This window comes from Cibotium barometz, chromosome 37, assembly GCF_041138505.1.
Source record: "Cibotium barometz isolate CiBa-2024 chromosome 37, ASM4113850v1, whole genome shotgun sequence".
NCBI classification, from domain to species: Eukaryota; Viridiplantae; Streptophyta; class Polypodiopsida; order Cyatheales; family Cibotiaceae; genus Cibotium; species Cibotium barometz.
The window spans coordinates 32,715,561-32,732,891 of record NC_141082.1 but is presented as its reverse complement, the minus strand read 5'-3'; the positions used below and the strand labels follow the sequence as shown (position 1 = coordinate 32,732,891).

Here is a 17,331-nt window from a genome sequence, read left to right as displayed (position 1 = left end):
AAATGTCAAGCATGGGGTTGACGAGTGTGGCCGAGAGGTCTCCCTCAACTATGTCTCGTGGAAAGGTAGCCCGATGGCGGTGGAGCATGTCCTGGATCTGGAGCTGATGAGGTGATCGTGGCCAACGGGGGGGCCGAGGGCGTCGGGCACCCTGGAGTGCAGAGGCTCGGTCCAAGGTAACTCTTCTCGGGCGAGGTAGGTCCAGAGCAGCTCGTGGAGGGTCCACCAGATCCACTATGTCGGTGTCGTCCACCTCCTGGGCCCGGAAGAAATTGATGATGGTTGGCTGCCGAGGGAGGGGGCGGGGTGGCAAGGGCCTGTGTAAGGCCGTCGCTGTAGCTGTATGTAAAACCTCTGTCAGGATCTGTGTGAGCTCTGCTAGTGGCCTCTGTGGATCCTCTGCACTCAACAAGCTGTAGATATCTGCAGTGTATACTCCAGTCTCTCTACAGAAGGTATATCTCGGGTGATAGGAGGATTGCCCAACCTGGCGGGTACTGTAGTGGAAATCCACGGTAAAGGAGAGAAGCGCATGATCCACCGTAACTCCGATGAGCGTGGGGCCAATCGCAAAATTCTGGATACTCGGGTGAGGCTAAAACATAATTCACTGTGCTGGCTCCATGTCTGTGTGGAAAGCAAGTAAAGTGTCACGTGCATCCCGCACTTGGATGCCACGTAGACATTTCTGTACAGAAGGTGCAGGACCTCGGATGGTGAACTGGTCCCATGTGAGCCCAGTCCGGGACGAGTCAGCCAGGAATCCATCTCAGTCGTCCGAGGTCAGGTGTGCATTGTCCTGCACATGAGTCCAAGGTCAGGTGTGCACTGTCCTGCACATGAGACAGTGCCAGTCCGCGCTGTGAGTCTCCCTCTGGAATGATGTCAGATGTTCTGTGTATCTGGTTTGCAACTGGATGCCAGACCTCTGTAGGCATGTAGGTTTGCATGTAGAGATGGGGCCAGCCCATAGGGCTACCCCAGTGCGAAGATTTGCACTTGCACTCTTAGTGTGGGCATGGGGGAGGTGTAGAACCACCCCCAAGGGGCCAGGAGGGCCCAAGCTGTGCCCACCAGCCATGGCTTGGGCTGGAAGGGCTGTCGGCCAGCCCTAGGGCTGCTGGACAGGCAGTCTCGACAGGGTTAGAAACCCTACCCAGCAAGTCGGCCAGGTGTAGGGGGCAGTCCCACACCCATGCGCATGGTGCCCAGCAGCCTGGAAACTGTCCAGCAGGCAGGCGTAGAGTGGCCAGCATTTATTAAAGTGTGAAAGCATTTTATTAAATAAGACCTAGTCGTGGAGCTTCCTGAAGCTGGCCGACTGGATGCAAAAGGGAGTATAAATACTCCAGCCTAGAATCCATGAATCGATCTCATAATTCACCAAGTGCATCAAGCAAACAAGGGCCAGGACAGCCAAGAGGGTTGCTAACGCAAAGGGGTGAAGGACTGAAGGTCAAGGGCAAGTTTTCCAGCCAAGAAAAGGTTAAGTTTCTGTATTTGTTTTCAGATTTACATCATTCTAATAAAGCAAATACACCATCCGTGGTGGGGGCCCTACAGAGGGTAATTGGGACCCAATACTGTGTCCTCTCCATCTCCCCCTTCTCTCTCTATTTTCTGCACATCATCTTTCAGTTTGTGCGTTAATTCCGTCGCGAAAAGAGTGCTGATTTCTGAGTTTTGAAGTACCGATCCTTCTCCGAAGCTTCTGCATATTACAGTGGTATCAGAGCCTACTTCAAGGACAAAGATTCAGCAAAGAAAACCAGAAAATTTTTTCGCTCGTGTGGTTGGTTTTTAGACACCGGTGGACTACCCCTTTCGGAGTGACTCTTGTCCCTCAAAGGACGGTTGGTTTTTAGCCTCCGGAAGCCTCCGGAAGCCTCCGGAAGTCTCCCACACAGATAGTGGATGGTCAGATTGCGTTCCGGAAAGGAATTGCATTTTCCCGCTATGGCGAGTTTCGGCGACGAGAGAGAACCAGAACCATGGGACCAGAGTGCACCAGGCAGCCCAGCTAGGGCACCCGGCTTGAGTGTCACAGACATGTTCCAGCAGATGATGCGAGCAATCGCAGACCAGACGGCCAAGTTGGATGAGCAGAAGGCGCGGATCTTGGCTCTGGAGGAGCGTTCTCGCTCTCCAGCGTCGCGTTTTCCATCTCCTCCTCCCTCTCCTTCCGTATCCTAGATACCAGATCCTCGTCACAGGGACCCTCTCGCTGGGTCACAGCCCCAACCAAGCTCCTTGCTTGAGATGCAGATGCGTGCATTGGAGATCCGACAACGAGAAGACGACGCCATGCGACGCGTGGAACACGAGCGTTACCTCAGAGCTTTGGACGCCAGATTGACACCGGCGGCGCCCTCGAATCATTTTCCCGAGAAAATGAATTTCAGTAAGTATAATGGTAAACTCGATTCCACAACTCTTTATTCATGGTTACATCAATTTGAAGCTTACTTTGCCGCAGTTAGGAAAACAGATACTGACAAAGTGATCTTAGCTAGTTGGTACTTGGAAGGTGAGGCCATTCCTTGGTGGACTCAGTGGGCTCATGCCCACACCAGAGCAAGTATGGCAGCTTATGTGTGGGACGAGTTCGTCCGCGACCTTAAGCAGCGGTTTCTACCGCCCCACTACCTTGAGCGACTTGAAGACGAGTTCAGGGGAGCGCGTCAGAATGCGCAACCAGTCCTTCAGTTTGCCAATAAAATTTCGACCTTGTGTCTACAATTAGGCTTATCTGATTCGGACAAGAAAGGGCAGTTTTTGTATGGCCTGGACACGCAAATCCAATGGGAGGTGCGTATGTTTAGGCCAGCCACCTTTGAGGACGCACTCTCGCTTGCGCAGAGTGCAGAAATGAAACACAATGGTGGCAAGCCCAAGACTTCCCAACCGGCTTCTCCCAAGGCTAACGCCTCGGGGGGCAAAAGCCAGAACCAGACGGGGTCTTCCCCAGGACAGAGCCCGGGAGCCTCTGGCTCCAAGAACTCGAACAATGCGTCTAAGCTTACTCCAGACCAAAAAGCGGAGGCAGGCAAGACAGGTGGCAAGTTGAGTGCTGAGGAGCTTTCTCAGTACAGGAAGGAGGGTAGATGTTACTTTTGTCACACAAAAGGACATACTTCTCGGGATTGTCCGAAGAAGCCTCCAAAGGCCGCCGCCGCCTCCACAGCTTCCGTTGGTGAGCACAGCTCCCACACAGACCCCAGCGGCTACCCCTTGTTCTTCAACCCCCGGTGCTTCAGTTGGAGCAATTATTAGCCGGGAGCTCGAAGATAAGCAGAAGGGCGCCCATGACCAGGAGTATGAGCGCAACGAATTGCTCAAGTCCTTTGGCTACATAGGTGGCGAGAGAGTCGTTGTCTTGTTTGACAGCGGCAGCACGGAGGATGTGGTCACGGAAGAGGCCGCTAGGCGTGCCCGTTTCGAGCTGACTCCGGTGGACAAACAAGTTGAGGGTTTTAGCATAGGTATGACAACGAGCGTCAAGTATGAAGCTCTAGGTGCTAAGTTAGTGATTCAGGGCATAGAGTTTGTGCGTGACTTTATGGTTGCCCCTCTTGTAGGAGCAGACATAATTTTGGGTATCCAGTGGTTTCACAAGTTTCTCCCAGATGTCAAGTGGGACAAGCACACGTTCCAGATTGATCGGAATGTGTCAAACACCCCGGTGACCATTAAGTGTGAGCCAGGTATTCCAAACTTTCCGCTCATAAGCCACTTGCAGGCTAAGCGAGCAGTCAGGAAAGGCGCACAGTGTGCGATGATTTACATCTAGACAGCCCAAACGGTGGCCAGTGCTTCCGAGAAGTACTCGGTTCTCCATGAAAAGTTCCAGAAGATTTTTCTTCGGGACAGTCTCCCTCCCCAGCTCCCCCCGTCCAGACCGGAGGATCACAAGATTGACCTCCTCCCAGGCTCGGAACCCCCGAGCAAGTTTCCGTATCGTCTTTCTAAGGCAATGGAATCGGAGTTGGACCGCCAACTCCAAGAATTGTTGCAAGCTGGCTTCATCCGCCCCAGCGTGTCGCCATTTGCAGCACCGATCTTATTTGTCAAGAAGAAAGATGGGTCTTCTCGGTTGTGTGTCGATTATCGTGCACTCAACAAGCTGACTATCAAGAGCATATTCCCGATGCCTCGAATTGACTATATTCTCGAGAGGCTGAATGGAGCTAAGGTGTTCTCTAAATTAGATTTAAAGAGTGGGTACCACCAGGTACGGATTGTAGAGGGGGACATCCCCAAGACAGCCTTCCGTACAGAACGGGCCCACTATGAATTTGTGGTCATGCCATTTGGTTTGATGAACGCCCTAGCTACATTTAACCGCATGATGATGTGTATTTTCCGGGAGTTGATTGGAGAGTGTGTGTTCATATTTCTGGACGACATACTCATATTTTCAGCTACAGTTGAGCAGCATGACATTGATGTGGAGAAAGTCCTTAAGTTGCTGGAAAGCAACGAGCTCTATGTCAATGAAAAGAAGTCAGAATTTTATCTGTTCCAGGTACATTACTTGGGATATATAATTAGTGCTGAAGGCATTTGACTTGATCCGGCTAAAGTGGCCGAGATTGTTGACTGGGAAGTACCACAGACCGCTTATGACATTAGATCATTTGTGGGTATATGCCAGGCATATTCCACCCACATTGACAAGTTTTCTGATCTCTCGGCAGATCTCACGGATCTCCTAAAAGGAGTGAAAACCAGAAGGCAAAAGATTCGAATGACTCCACGAGCGTTGGAGGCATTCCAGAACCTCAAGGTGGCTTTATCAGAAGCGCCTTGTTTAGCCCTTGCCTCGTGGGACGAACCATTTCAAGTGATCACCGATGCGAGTAACATCGCAATTGGAGGTGTATTGCAACAGAATGGTCATCCAGTAGCTTACATGTCTCGTAAGTTACTGCCCACCGAGAAGAACTACTCAGTCTATGATCGTGAACTCCTAGCAGTTATACAGGCCTTGAAACATTGGAAACATTTCCTGTATGGCCGTGACTTCGAGGTTCGCACTGACCATCAGGCATTGCGCTGGATTCAGACGATGCCAAGTGCACAGTGGAGTGATCGACAACACCGCTATTCCAGCAGTTCGGTGGCATGATTGAGTACCTTCCAGGAAAGGCCAATCCAGTGGCCGATGCTTTGAGCAGGAAAGGACAAGTATCTGCGATTCAGACCACTAGACTTGACCTTGTTGGTACAGGACTAGAAGACATGAAGCACACGTACGCGGATTCCGAGGAATTCGGTACACAGTGGGAACAGGCATTGGATGCCACAGGACCATGCCATTTTCTGATACGCGATGGTTGGCTTTTCTACAAAGGCCGACTATGTGTCATGAAATCATTCCGGGCAGCTCTTCTCCATGATGCCCATGACGCCATTACAGGTGGTCATAGGGGCATGAATTCGACTCTGGAGAAATTAGAACGGCAATACTATTGGCCAAAGATGAGGCGTGATGTGTTTACATATGTACAACGCTGTGACATTTGTCAAAAGGTGAAAGCTTCTCGTGGAAAGAAGATAGGGTTGTTACAGCCTTTGCCAATTCCTGAGGGTCCTTTCCAGGACATTTCGATGGACTTTGTCACAAATCTGCCTCCCAGTCCGAGTAAGCGTAATACGCAGTGTTTAACTATTGTTGATAGGTTCAGCAAATTTGTTATGCTTATTCCTTGCAGGGCCAATGTGACCGCTGAGGATGTTGCCCAGCTATTCATTCGGCATTGGTACCCGATTGGCGGGATTCCTAGGACCATAGTGTCAGACCGAGATGCCAAGTTTACCAGTCATTTTTGGAGGGCATTGTTTGATAATTTTGGTACTAAGTTGAATTTTTCCAGTACATTCCACCCACAGACAGATGGCCAGACAGAGATATACAACCAGATGGCCTTTGATGTGCTGAAGTGTTATGTCCACGATCAGCAAGCTATTGGCAGGACTCCATATGAGGCAGTGTTTGGAAGGCCTTTCCAGTCGTTGTTAACCAAGACTTCGTCTTCAGTACCGGAGGCGAACAGAGTGACGGAGTCTTACCAGGAGATCCTAGAGTCCGTTAAAGACAGATTGGCTAAAGCGCAAGAGACCTACACTCGACAGGCCAATAAAGACCGAAGGGACATGAAGTTTTCGGAAGGGGATTGGGTGTATCTTCGGATTCTGAAGCAAAGATTGAAGCAGGTGGGCAAGCGATGCCCAAAGTTGTCTTTCAGGAGCTTCGGACCATTTCCCATTCGGAAAAAGATTAATGAGGTGGCTATGCAGTTAAAGCTACCTCCGAGTTGGACTATGCACGATGTATTTCATGTCAGTTGGTTAAAGCCATATGCAGGTCCACCCCCTTCAGAGGTCAAAGACGAAGCGGAACCAGACATCATTGATGAAGCAGAAGTAATGGTTCCAGAACAGATCCTTCTGCACCGTTTCAAGCATGGCTCAGGCCGAAGACTACGACAGTTTCTCACGAAGTTTCAGGACCGAGGAACTCATGAAGCGGTATGGCTCGACAAAGAATTTTTCGACGACTATCCGGCATTATTGACGGATTATTTGGAGGCTATGCAGCTTCCGTCAAGTTAAGCAGAAGGGGATGTCACGTGCATCCTGCACTTGGATGCCACGTAGACATTTCTGTACAGAAGGTGCAGGACCTCGGATGGTGAACTGGTCCCATGTGAGCCCAGTCCGGGACGAGTCAGCCAGGGATCCATCTCAGTCATCCGAGGTCAGGTGTGCATTGTCCTGCACATGAGTCCAAGGTCAGGTGTGCACTGTCCTGCACATGAGACAGTGCCAGTCCGCGCTGTGAGTCTCCCTCTGGAATGATGTCAGATGTTCTGTGTATCTGGTTTGCAACTGGATGCCAGACCTCTGTAGGCATGTAGGTTTGCATGTAGAGATGGGGCCAGCCCATAGGGCTACCCCAGTGCGAAGATTTGCACTTGCACTCTTAGTGTGGGCATGGGGGAGGTGTAGAACCACCCCCAAGGGGCCAGGAGGGCCCAAGCTGTGCCCACCAGCCATGGCTTGGGCTGGAAGGGCTGTCGGCCAGCCCTAGGGCTGCTGGACAGGCAGCCGACAGGGTTAGAAACCCTACCCAGCAAGTCGGCCAGGTGTAGGGGGCAGTCCCACACCCATGCACATGGTGCCCAGCAGCCTGGAAACTGTCCAGCAGGCAGGCGTAGAGTGGCCAGCATTTATTAAAGTGTGAAAGCATTTTATTAAATAAGACCCAGTCGTGGAGCTTCCTGAAGCTGGCCGACTGGATGCAAAAGGGAGTATAAATACTCCAGCCTAGAATCCATGAATCGATCTCATAATTCACCAAGTGCATCAAGCAAACAAGGGCCAGGACAGCCAAGAGGGTTGCTAACGCAAAGGGGTGAAGGACTGAAGGTCAAGGGCAGGTTTTCCAGCCAAGAAAAGGTCAAGTTTCTGTATTTGTTTTCAGATTTACATCATTCTAATAAAGCAAATACACCATCCGTGGTGGGGGCCCTACAGAGGGTAATTGGGACCCAATACTGTGTCCTCTCCATCTCCCCCTTCTCTCTCTATTTTCTGCACATCGTCTTTCAGTTTGTGCGTTAATCCGTCGCGAAAAGAGTGCTGATTTCTGAGTTTTGAAGTACCGATCCTTCTCCGAAGCTTCTGCATATTACATAAAGCCACTGGCAAGTGGATACCTCTCTAGGCCATTTAAAATGGCCAGCCCATGTGCAGTCCCCATCTCCAAGAGGTATCTCCCATACTCAGTACACTCCACCTCATCCTATGATCTCCGAGTCAAACGCATCTCCTCCACATCTCTCTCTCTCAACATCTCCTCCGAAGTGTCAAAGGAGGAGGTCCGGTACTGAGCCGTTCGAGCATTAAAGTCCCCAAGTATGATAACATCTCCCTCCCTGGAGAACTCCCATATGTCCTCATCTAGAATCATATATGGAGATTGCCCCTTGGGCGCTGCATAATGAGATGTGCTGGGTGGAAAGTAACATATAGCAATGTATAGGGGTCTACCCTCATCTGCCCTCACTCTGACCCACATGTACCTCACGCTCTCATCACAGCGCATAACATGGATGAGTGGCTGAAGCTCCTCTCTAAAAAGAACTGCAACTCCTCCAGATCCGCGACCACCATGCTTCGAACGGGCCTCCTGTCTACAAGTCGTCTCCCCTCTGTATCTCGCCACTCTCGGTAATGTGCTGCCTGGGGCCTGATGTGTCTCCGAGTTAGAAGATGATGTCCCTGTCTCTGAAGCTGTCCTCAAAGGCCCCCACATCAGTCTCAATGCTCCGTTGCAGTTCCATACTGCAAGTCTCAGACTGGTCCCATAGGTCTCGCACCGTCAAGTGGTGCGTCTCTCTAGTATCACCACTCTGCCTCCCTCGGTAAAATGCTAGCTTCCCTTTTTCTCTGGCTGCCCTAATCTCCGGCATGCACTCCCTCATATGTGCTAGCTGTGCGAAGGTGAGGTCATCTCCTAAAAAGACGCCCGTTTTCTTAAGGCTTGGCCAAGAAATCCTTCTTGGCCTCCAAGGTGGGAAAGCGTAAAATGAGAGCTCTCTCCTCCATTCTTGTCTTTCTTGCCCACTCTCCAAGGCCCCGTGTGTGTAGGCCTCGAAATGCCCATGCGTGTGTATAAACATGCATTTGTTAACGTCTACTAAAGACCCAATGGGTCTATGAGACCAACAAAAGTTCCATCTGTATGAAAATCCCGGAGCAAGATGGCTAGAGATACCCGGATCTCCTCATCCAAAGATAGCTCCATAAGTGAGTGTAGAGCTGGGATGGCATCCCCTACCTATGGAATGGCCTCTCCATGGTAGCGGGAAGAGAAAGAAAGAATTATTAACGTCCACAAAAACCCAAGGGTCTATGAGACCATGAGTGATACAATGATACCATGGGTATACTGAGCCATGGGAAAAGAAGCTAAAAGAAAATGTTAATGCTGTGCATGTCCTTTTGAGGCGGGCCGACTGGCAGGAGTTGGCCGATTGCATGCTAGGGTACCCATGTGGCTGCCGACTACTGTATGGAGTCTTTATGGCTGCCAACTGGTGTCCATGCTACCTATAATACTTTTCTGCTGGCCGACTTGCTGAATATGCTGATTCTGTTGCCAACTTGATGATATGAGGTGGCATAGGGTGTACAGACCTATATGCAAAGTAACCCCCATGATTGGGTGCCTTATGGGCTGGCCCTTGTGCATATGCCCTAAGATGCTTGCTAATGCAATGTCTAATGCTAGGGTTGACCTCTACATGAACCTATCTGATGAATTCTCCAAGTGGGTAAGAGGACTGACACATGCAGACTCTATGGCTTTGGAGACTGACCTATGTAGCTCGTGCGTGACATGTCGCAGATTGGGGCTCACAATGGGGTCACGACATATGACAAAATATTCCTAAAAGAGGTAATCGTATTGTACTGATGTAGAGCCAGTTTGCCGCATAGCACTCCAATGCAGTGTGCATGTGACATTCCCTCTTGCTTAGCTTGGCGGTAGGTTCGTGGCTTCCAAGTAGTCCGCTAGGAGTTGGGGTACTCTGGAAAGAACTCTTCGTCGAGCCATACTGCTTCATGGGTACTGTGGTCCTTGAACTTCGTGTAGAATTGCCTTTGTCTTCGACTGGCTCCATGCTTCCATCTATGGAGGAGAATTTGTTCAGGCTCAATAATCGTCGTCTACCACATCTGGTTGTTGCTCATATGCAATATCCTGCAAAGCTAAACCAATGCATGACTTCAACCAAGAAACATGGAAAACATTATGCATAGTCCAACTATTTGGAAGCTTGAGCTTCATGGAGACATCATTGATCTTTTTGATGATAGGAAAGGGTCCGAAGCAGAGTTCTGGGCCAATGCTTGCCCACTTGCGTCAATCTCTGCTTCATTATTCATTATTCGGAGATATACCCAATTCCCTTCTTTAATGTTGACATATCGTCTTGACTTGTTGGCTTGCTTGGTGTATGCTTCTTGTGCTTTGGCAAGGCGTTGTTTGACAGATTCAATAATCTTTGAAAAAGTTTCGGTGGTCTTGTTGGTCTCCAAGGAAGGTGACATCATTCTCGTAAGAAGTGAGGAGAAACGACACCCAAATGTGGCCTCATACGGAGTCCCAATGCTAAATGAATGAGTGTTGTTTAGGATGGCTTGAACCAAAGAAGATAATGCTCCCATTTTGCTTGCCTTTCATGGCAATACGATTTGAGAACATCAAATGCAAGTTGATTATAGATTTTTGTCAGGCCGTCTGTATGCGGATGGAATGCACTGGAAAGATGCAATTTGTCAGGCCGTCCGTATGCGGATGGAATGCACTGGACAGATGCAATTTGGCTCCAAAGTTGTCGAATAATGCTCTCCAAAAATTTGAAGTAAACTTGGGATCATTGTCTAATGTTATTGTCCTTGGTAATCCTCCAATGGGTTACCAATTGTTGCGAACGAAAAGGCGAGTGATGTCTTCATCTGGGGCCGTTTGCTTGCACGGGATCAACATGCAAAACTTATTGAATCGGTCCACAATGGTCATACACTTTGTGTTGCGAGATCCAAATGTAGCGGGAAGAGATCGAACAAAGTCCATGGGGCCTATGTAAGGCATGTGCATGTTGTAGTCTAGGTATCTAGTTCTCCTTTTGGGATTGATCATAGACTAGGACAGGTGTAGGACTTCTCATAGTCAAAATAATCTTTTTGGGTGTGCCCATGGCCACCAGCTTTTGTATATACATACATACTTTTGGTATTATTCATGTACTGTAGATTTAGGTGAAAACTCTGCGTTTTTCTTTCTCTTCTCTCCATTGCTTCTATATGGCTACATCTGTGTGTTCCAATGAAAGGTGTAGCATGCAATAGGTTGATTGTCGTAACGCGCCACGTAGAGAGAGAGTAGAAGAGAGAAAAAGCAGATAAGTCCCAATTTACCCACTGAAAAGCCCGCCCCCCCCCCCCCCCCCCCCCCCCCCCCCCCCCCGGTTCCCATCCCCTCTGCAAGTAGGAGTATTTGCTTATATTTCTTTGGAGAACTTACAATGAGTATGAATGATGATTGAGGACTGCTAGACGCAAGGACGATGTAGACCAAACGCATGCTGATCGAGATGCTGTCCAAGCTCTGTTGAATTGCTCTTCAATGACCACTATGCAATCCCAAAATTGAGGGATGCACATATGCTGGCTGAATGCTGAAGATGCTCTTCGTGGAGGACTTGGGAATGATGCTGGACTGCTTGGGACTGTTGCTGCACTTTGCTGTTGATGAATGATTTACTGAGGAATGAAGCGCTTGCTTTTATATGCTCCTAGGCTGCTGGTCGGCCAGTAGCACTTGGACAAAAAATAGCATTAAATGCTATTAATAATGTTGTGCATGGAAAAATGCCTTTTTTAATGCTGCCCGACTGGAAATGTTACCCGAATGCATGCAAAGCAGCATATTATGCTGGCTGACTGAGTACCCATGCTGGCCGACTGTTGCTGTGCCATGCTGGCCGACTGTTGCTGTGAATCATGTGATGCTGTTGGCTGAGTACCAGTGCTGGCCGACTATTGCTGTGGAGCATTTACTGCTGTCGGCTAATGCTATTAAGCATCTAATGCTGTTGGCTGATGGTTGGGGCCATGGGCTGGCCTTTGGCTGGCCCATAGGCAATGTCTACTATGCAACTACATGCACTAATGCAACTCTACTGCTAAGGCTTGACTTCTACATGCATGAACTGATGAATTCTCCGAGTGGGTAAGAGGACTGATACATGCAGACTCTCTAAGGCTGTGGAGACTGACCTACGTAGCTCGTGCTTGACATGTCTTGGATTGGGGCTCACAATGGGGCCACGGCATACGACAAAATATTCTTAAAAAGGCAATTTCTACTGATGAATGATGCACTAATGTAGAGCGAGTGTGTCACATAGCACTCTAGTGCAGGGCGCATGTGACAAAAGGTGTTTAGGGCCGAAAGAAGACATAGAGCTTCCGTGCATGTAACATGTCGGAATGGGCGGTGGAAATGAGACAAACACCTATGATAACAGAAACACAGAACTTCTCACAGAAACACAGAACTGCGGGAGAGAGAAATCTGTATAAACTCTACTATATACAAGAGATCCGATATGATGGGGAGAAAACAGAATTAGGGTTTAGAGTTCATTCATGGGAGACATACACAGAGAAGCACAAGGGAGAGAGAGAGAGAGAGAGAGTTGTGGGGATAAGTCAACTCATGAGGCATGAGTGTGTGACTCCCCTATCACACATGTATATTGCACTAGTACACATAGTGCACTTAGTACATTAAAAGTACCAAGTGTACTATGTACTATAACTTATGGGCTTGTACACACTATAAGGGTGGGCATAACGCCTTTACCCCAACAACCTCCCACTTAAAGGCAAAGTGCCCTTAAGTAAAGGAAAAGAAAAATCAGCATGTACATGATAATATACAAGGCCATATCAAGGCTGAAACTGGCCTCATCCAATGCCCATCAAGTGTCTGCAATGAGCAAACCGCTCCGGAGGCAAACTCTTTGTCAACAGATCAGCCGGGTTGTCATCCGTATGAATCTTAACAAGCTGAATTTGCTTGTTCTCTATCACCTCTCTGATGAAGTGATACTTCACATCCACATGCTTCGTCTTTGCATGAAAAACAGGGTTCTTTGCCAACTGAATGGCACTCTGACTGTCACAATGCAACAATGGAATATCCCCTGTATAACCCAAATCAACCACTAACCGAGATAGCCATAATGCCTCCTTGCAAGCCTCTGTGGCTGCAATATACTCGGCCTCTGTAGTAGATAAGGCAGTGCACTTCTGCATCCTGGATATCCATGACACAGCACCTCCTGTGAATGTAAATACATAACCGGTAGTAGACTTCCGGTTATCTGGATGACCGGCATAATCCGAATCCGTGTAACCATGCACTAATGCATCCTGTTTGCCAAAGCAAATGCACAAATCCTGTGTGCCCTTCAGGTATCTCATGACACCTTTCACTGCTTCCCAATGCTTCTTGCCAGGGTTGGCCATGTATCTAGAAACCACTCCCACTGCAAATGCAATGTCCGGCCTAGTAGCAACCATGGCATACATGAGACTGCCACAAGCTGAAGCATACGGAATCTTGGCCATATCAGCCCTGTCTCTATCTGACTGTGGGCTGTCCATAGCACTGAGTTTCACATATGGAGGCAAAGGAGTACTAGCCTTCTTCCCCCCGTCCATATTGAACCTCTGCAAGACTTTGCCAATGTATTCCTTCTGAGACAAATACAACACATGCTGATTTCTGTCCCGAAGTATCCGCATACCCAAGATGTGATTTGCATCACCCAGATCCTTCATATCAAAGGTCTCATGCAGCCTCTTCTTCAAGGCATCCATCTCTTTACGAGATTTCCCGGCAATCAACATATCATCAACATACAAGATGAGGATCAATAGACTGCCATCCAAAGCTTTCTTGGTGTACAAGCAGTGATCTATGTCACTTCTCCTGAATTTCTGAGATTTCATGAATGTATCAAATTTATGATACCATTCTCTTGGTGCCTGTTTGAGCCCATAAAGACTCTTTTTCAGCTTGCATACAAGCTTCTCCTTTCCACTTATTGCATAACCCTCTGGTTGCTGCATATATATCTCCTCATGGAGATCACCGTGAAGAAAAGCAGTCTTCACATCCATCTGAATCAAGTCCAGATCATCATGCGCAACCAAAGCCAACACAGCTCTAAGTGTGGTCATTTTGACCACTGGAGAGAAGATCTCCTCAAAGTCCACACCATATTCCTGCTTGAAGCCCTTAGCCACTAACCTGGCTTTGTATCTTGGCTTTGCATCTGGTGCAACTTTGAGCCTGTATACCCACTTGCATGGCAAAACCTGCTTGCCTGCAGGCAAAGGCACCAACTTCCAAGTTCCATTTTTATGCAGAGAATCCATCTCTGACTTCATGGCACGCTCCCATAGAGCTTTGTCTGCCCTCTGTAAAGCCTCTTTATAACATGAGGGCTCCCCACAGTCAGTGAGCATCAAGTAGTCAACCCCTGGAACAAACCTGTCAGGGGCTCTGGAGGGTCTAGTGGACCTCCGTACCCAATGACCATCATTTGCAGGTTGCTGTCCAGCCTGCATATCACCCATTGGTGGCTCCTGTTCCATGCCATAAGGCTGAAATATCATGCCCGGTATCTCCTCCAACTGTGGTATATCCATAGGGATATCTTCTGCCATATCTGGCTGTCCATTTGGACCATTTTCAGCACCATTTAAGGGCTGGTTTTCCTGCTGTAATGGCTGATTTACAGCCCTTGGTTGTTGTCCATGATGTCCATCATCATCAAAGATGACTCTGCCAGGCTCCTGTTGCCTTGCAGGCTCCTTATACATGCATGTTTCATCAAAAATGACATCATTGCTGCGTATGATCTTTCTATTCATGGGATCCCAAAGTCTATACCCCATTTCACCTCTGTCACCATATCCTAGGAATATGCATTTGTGAGACTTAGGATCAAGTTTGGTGCGCATTTCCCTGCGTATGTGCACGTACGCAACGCAACCAAACACTCTCAAGTGCTTGTATGACGGAGGCTTCCCTGTCCATACTTCTTCTGGCACTTTCCCACCAAGCCTCGTGTTAGGTGACCTGTTTATAAGGTGAACGGCTGTCATAACAGCTTCAGCCCAAAAACCATGAGGTAATGCAGCATGTGACAACATAGAACGGACCTTCTCCTGTATGGTCCTGTTCATCCTCTCTGCTGTCCCGTTTTGTGGAGGATCATAAGGAGTAGAGAGCTCCCTCTTGATGCCTTTAGCATCACAAAAGTCCTGAAACTGTTTGGACGTATACTCTCCACCATTGTCGGAACGCAAAGCCTTGAGTGTTTTGCCAGTTTGATTCTCAACAAGAGCAACAAACTTCTGAAACACTGAGAATGTATCACTCTTCAAACGAAGAGGATAAACCCACACCTTGCGTGTGGCATCATCTATAAAAGACACAAAGTATTTTGCCCCTCCCAAAGAAAGCTGAGGCATCTCACATACATCTGTATGCACAAGCTCTAACTGAGCATCTTTCTGTCCAAGAGCTTTCTTGTGGGGGCACTGTAGTTGCCTACCATATATACAATGCTCACAAAACTGAAAACTTGAAAACTTTAGAGAAGGCAAGTAACCCAAACGAGACAATTGCTCCATTCCCTTGACACTCATGTGTCCCAACCGGCTATGCCACATAGAGATTTCCGGCAGCTCGGTTGCATTTACATTAGCATGGTGACAAACACCTGCATGCATAAAGTAAAGAGTGTCCACCTTAGAGCCTCTGGCAACAACCAGTGAGCCCTTACTAATCTTCCACTTTCCACGACCAAATGTGGTAACATAATCAGCATCATCAAGCTGTCCAGTAGAAAGCAGATTCTTTTTGATCTCAGGCACATGCCTGACATCATGGAGCATAAGCTGTGAGCCATCTGAAAATACAAGCCTCACATCACCTCTGCCAAGAATTTTGCATGCATGGTTATCACCCAAATAAACCACTCCTTCATTGCCAGCAGTATACCTGACAAACAAGTCTCTGCAACCTGTGACATGAAAGGAGGCACCTGAATCAATGATCCATGAGTGCATACCATGACCACCTGTAAGAAGTGAATGGGCATCAAGTGAAGAAGTAAATAGGACCTCATCCTCACTGCCACCTGCATGTGACACATTGATTTCTTCGATCTTGACTCCACTTTTGCCCTTTGGCTTTACATCTTTGGCTTCATCTTTCTCTTTGTCTTTGCCTTTTCCCTTTTCCTTTTGATCATTTTTCCATTTGTAGCATTGTTTTTTGATGTGTCCCTTCTTGCCACAATAATGGCATTCCAAATCCTTTTTGGAGCGAGACTTGCTCCTTCCCCTTTCTTGGCTTTTCCCCCTTTGCTGGGATCTCCCACGTGCATTCATTGCATTGGACTTTCCAACAGAGTTGTTTTTCCTGTTCATCTCTTCTTGAAGAAGAGCACCCTCAACATCTGCATATGACAGCATAGCATTCGAATTGCTAGTGGCTGTCCTGAATGTGTCCCAACTCTCTGGCAAAGTGCATAACAAAAAAGTGGCTTTGAACTCATCGTCCATTGCCAACTTTTGATTGATGACCTGGCTGACAATACCATTAAACTCATTTAGATGGGCTGTCATAGACGCCCCTTCCTTCATCTGAAGACCTATGAGTTTCTTCAACCAATACACTTTGCTTGAGGCACTTTGCTGGGCATACAAGTCCTGCAATCCCTGCCACATTCCCCAAGCTGTCTTCTCTTCACGAATGCTGAAAAGTAATGAGTCTGACACAGACAACATGATAGTAGATCTTGCCAGCTCATCCATATCTTCCCACTCTTCAGCAGTAAGAGAAGCGGGCATTACACCCCTTTCTTTGATAGGCTTGTGCTGCTTTTTCTGGAGCAACACATTGTAGCACTGGGTTTGCCAAATATCATAGTTATGCGAGCCTTCAAGCTTCTTGATGTGAAGCAATGAAGAGCTCTCACCTGTGGTGGTTGCCATAGCAAAATGCAACCTGTCAATGCCTGACTCCCTGCAAAATGTGCAATACTGCACCAAAAGCACACAAAGTGCTCACAGTTTTTCTCCCAAGCTTTATCTCCCACTGCGGAAGCAAGAATGCAACTTTTCTCCCACTTTTTGTGATGAAAACACCAAAATCTGGTTGCTGCAGATTTTGGACAGCACCTTGAATGTGCTCTTTTGCCCTTCCAAAGTACTGTACAGCAGTACTAAGCGCTCACCAATGATGTACCAAACCTGTACCGGCAATTTCAGCAGCTGAAATTGAATCTTTTGGTCACTCAAAACAGTGTACAGCCATGCCAAAACATGCACAAAGCTGTGCCAAATCTGTACCAGCAGGTACAATAGCAATAAATGCTCTCCTGGCTGTCCAAATGAGTGAAAATCAGACTTTTACAGTCCTGTACACTGCATAAAACAGTCCCGAACAGAAATTGGGCAAAAGCCCCTTGACTGCAAGCTGATTTTTGAGGATTCAAGGCATAAAAGTCTCGCCTGCTGCTTTGCCAAGCTCAACAAGCATACAAACTTGAAAAGCCCCTTGATTTAAGATCAATTGCTGATCATACATGGTACATTGAGACACATGAAGGCATCCAGAGTGTTCACGATGCTTCCCCCTGGCCACATATACATCAAATGCATGAAAGC

General features: G+C 48.0%; 1 protein-coding gene across 1 annotated transcript in view; it reads left to right on the top strand.

Annotated features, from left to right (window-relative positions):
- LOC147617193 (putative galacturonosyltransferase 13) overlaps window positions 1-17,331 on the top strand; it is a 78,073-nt gene that overhangs the window by 22,892 nt on the left and 37,850 nt on the right. The window lies entirely within an intron of this gene.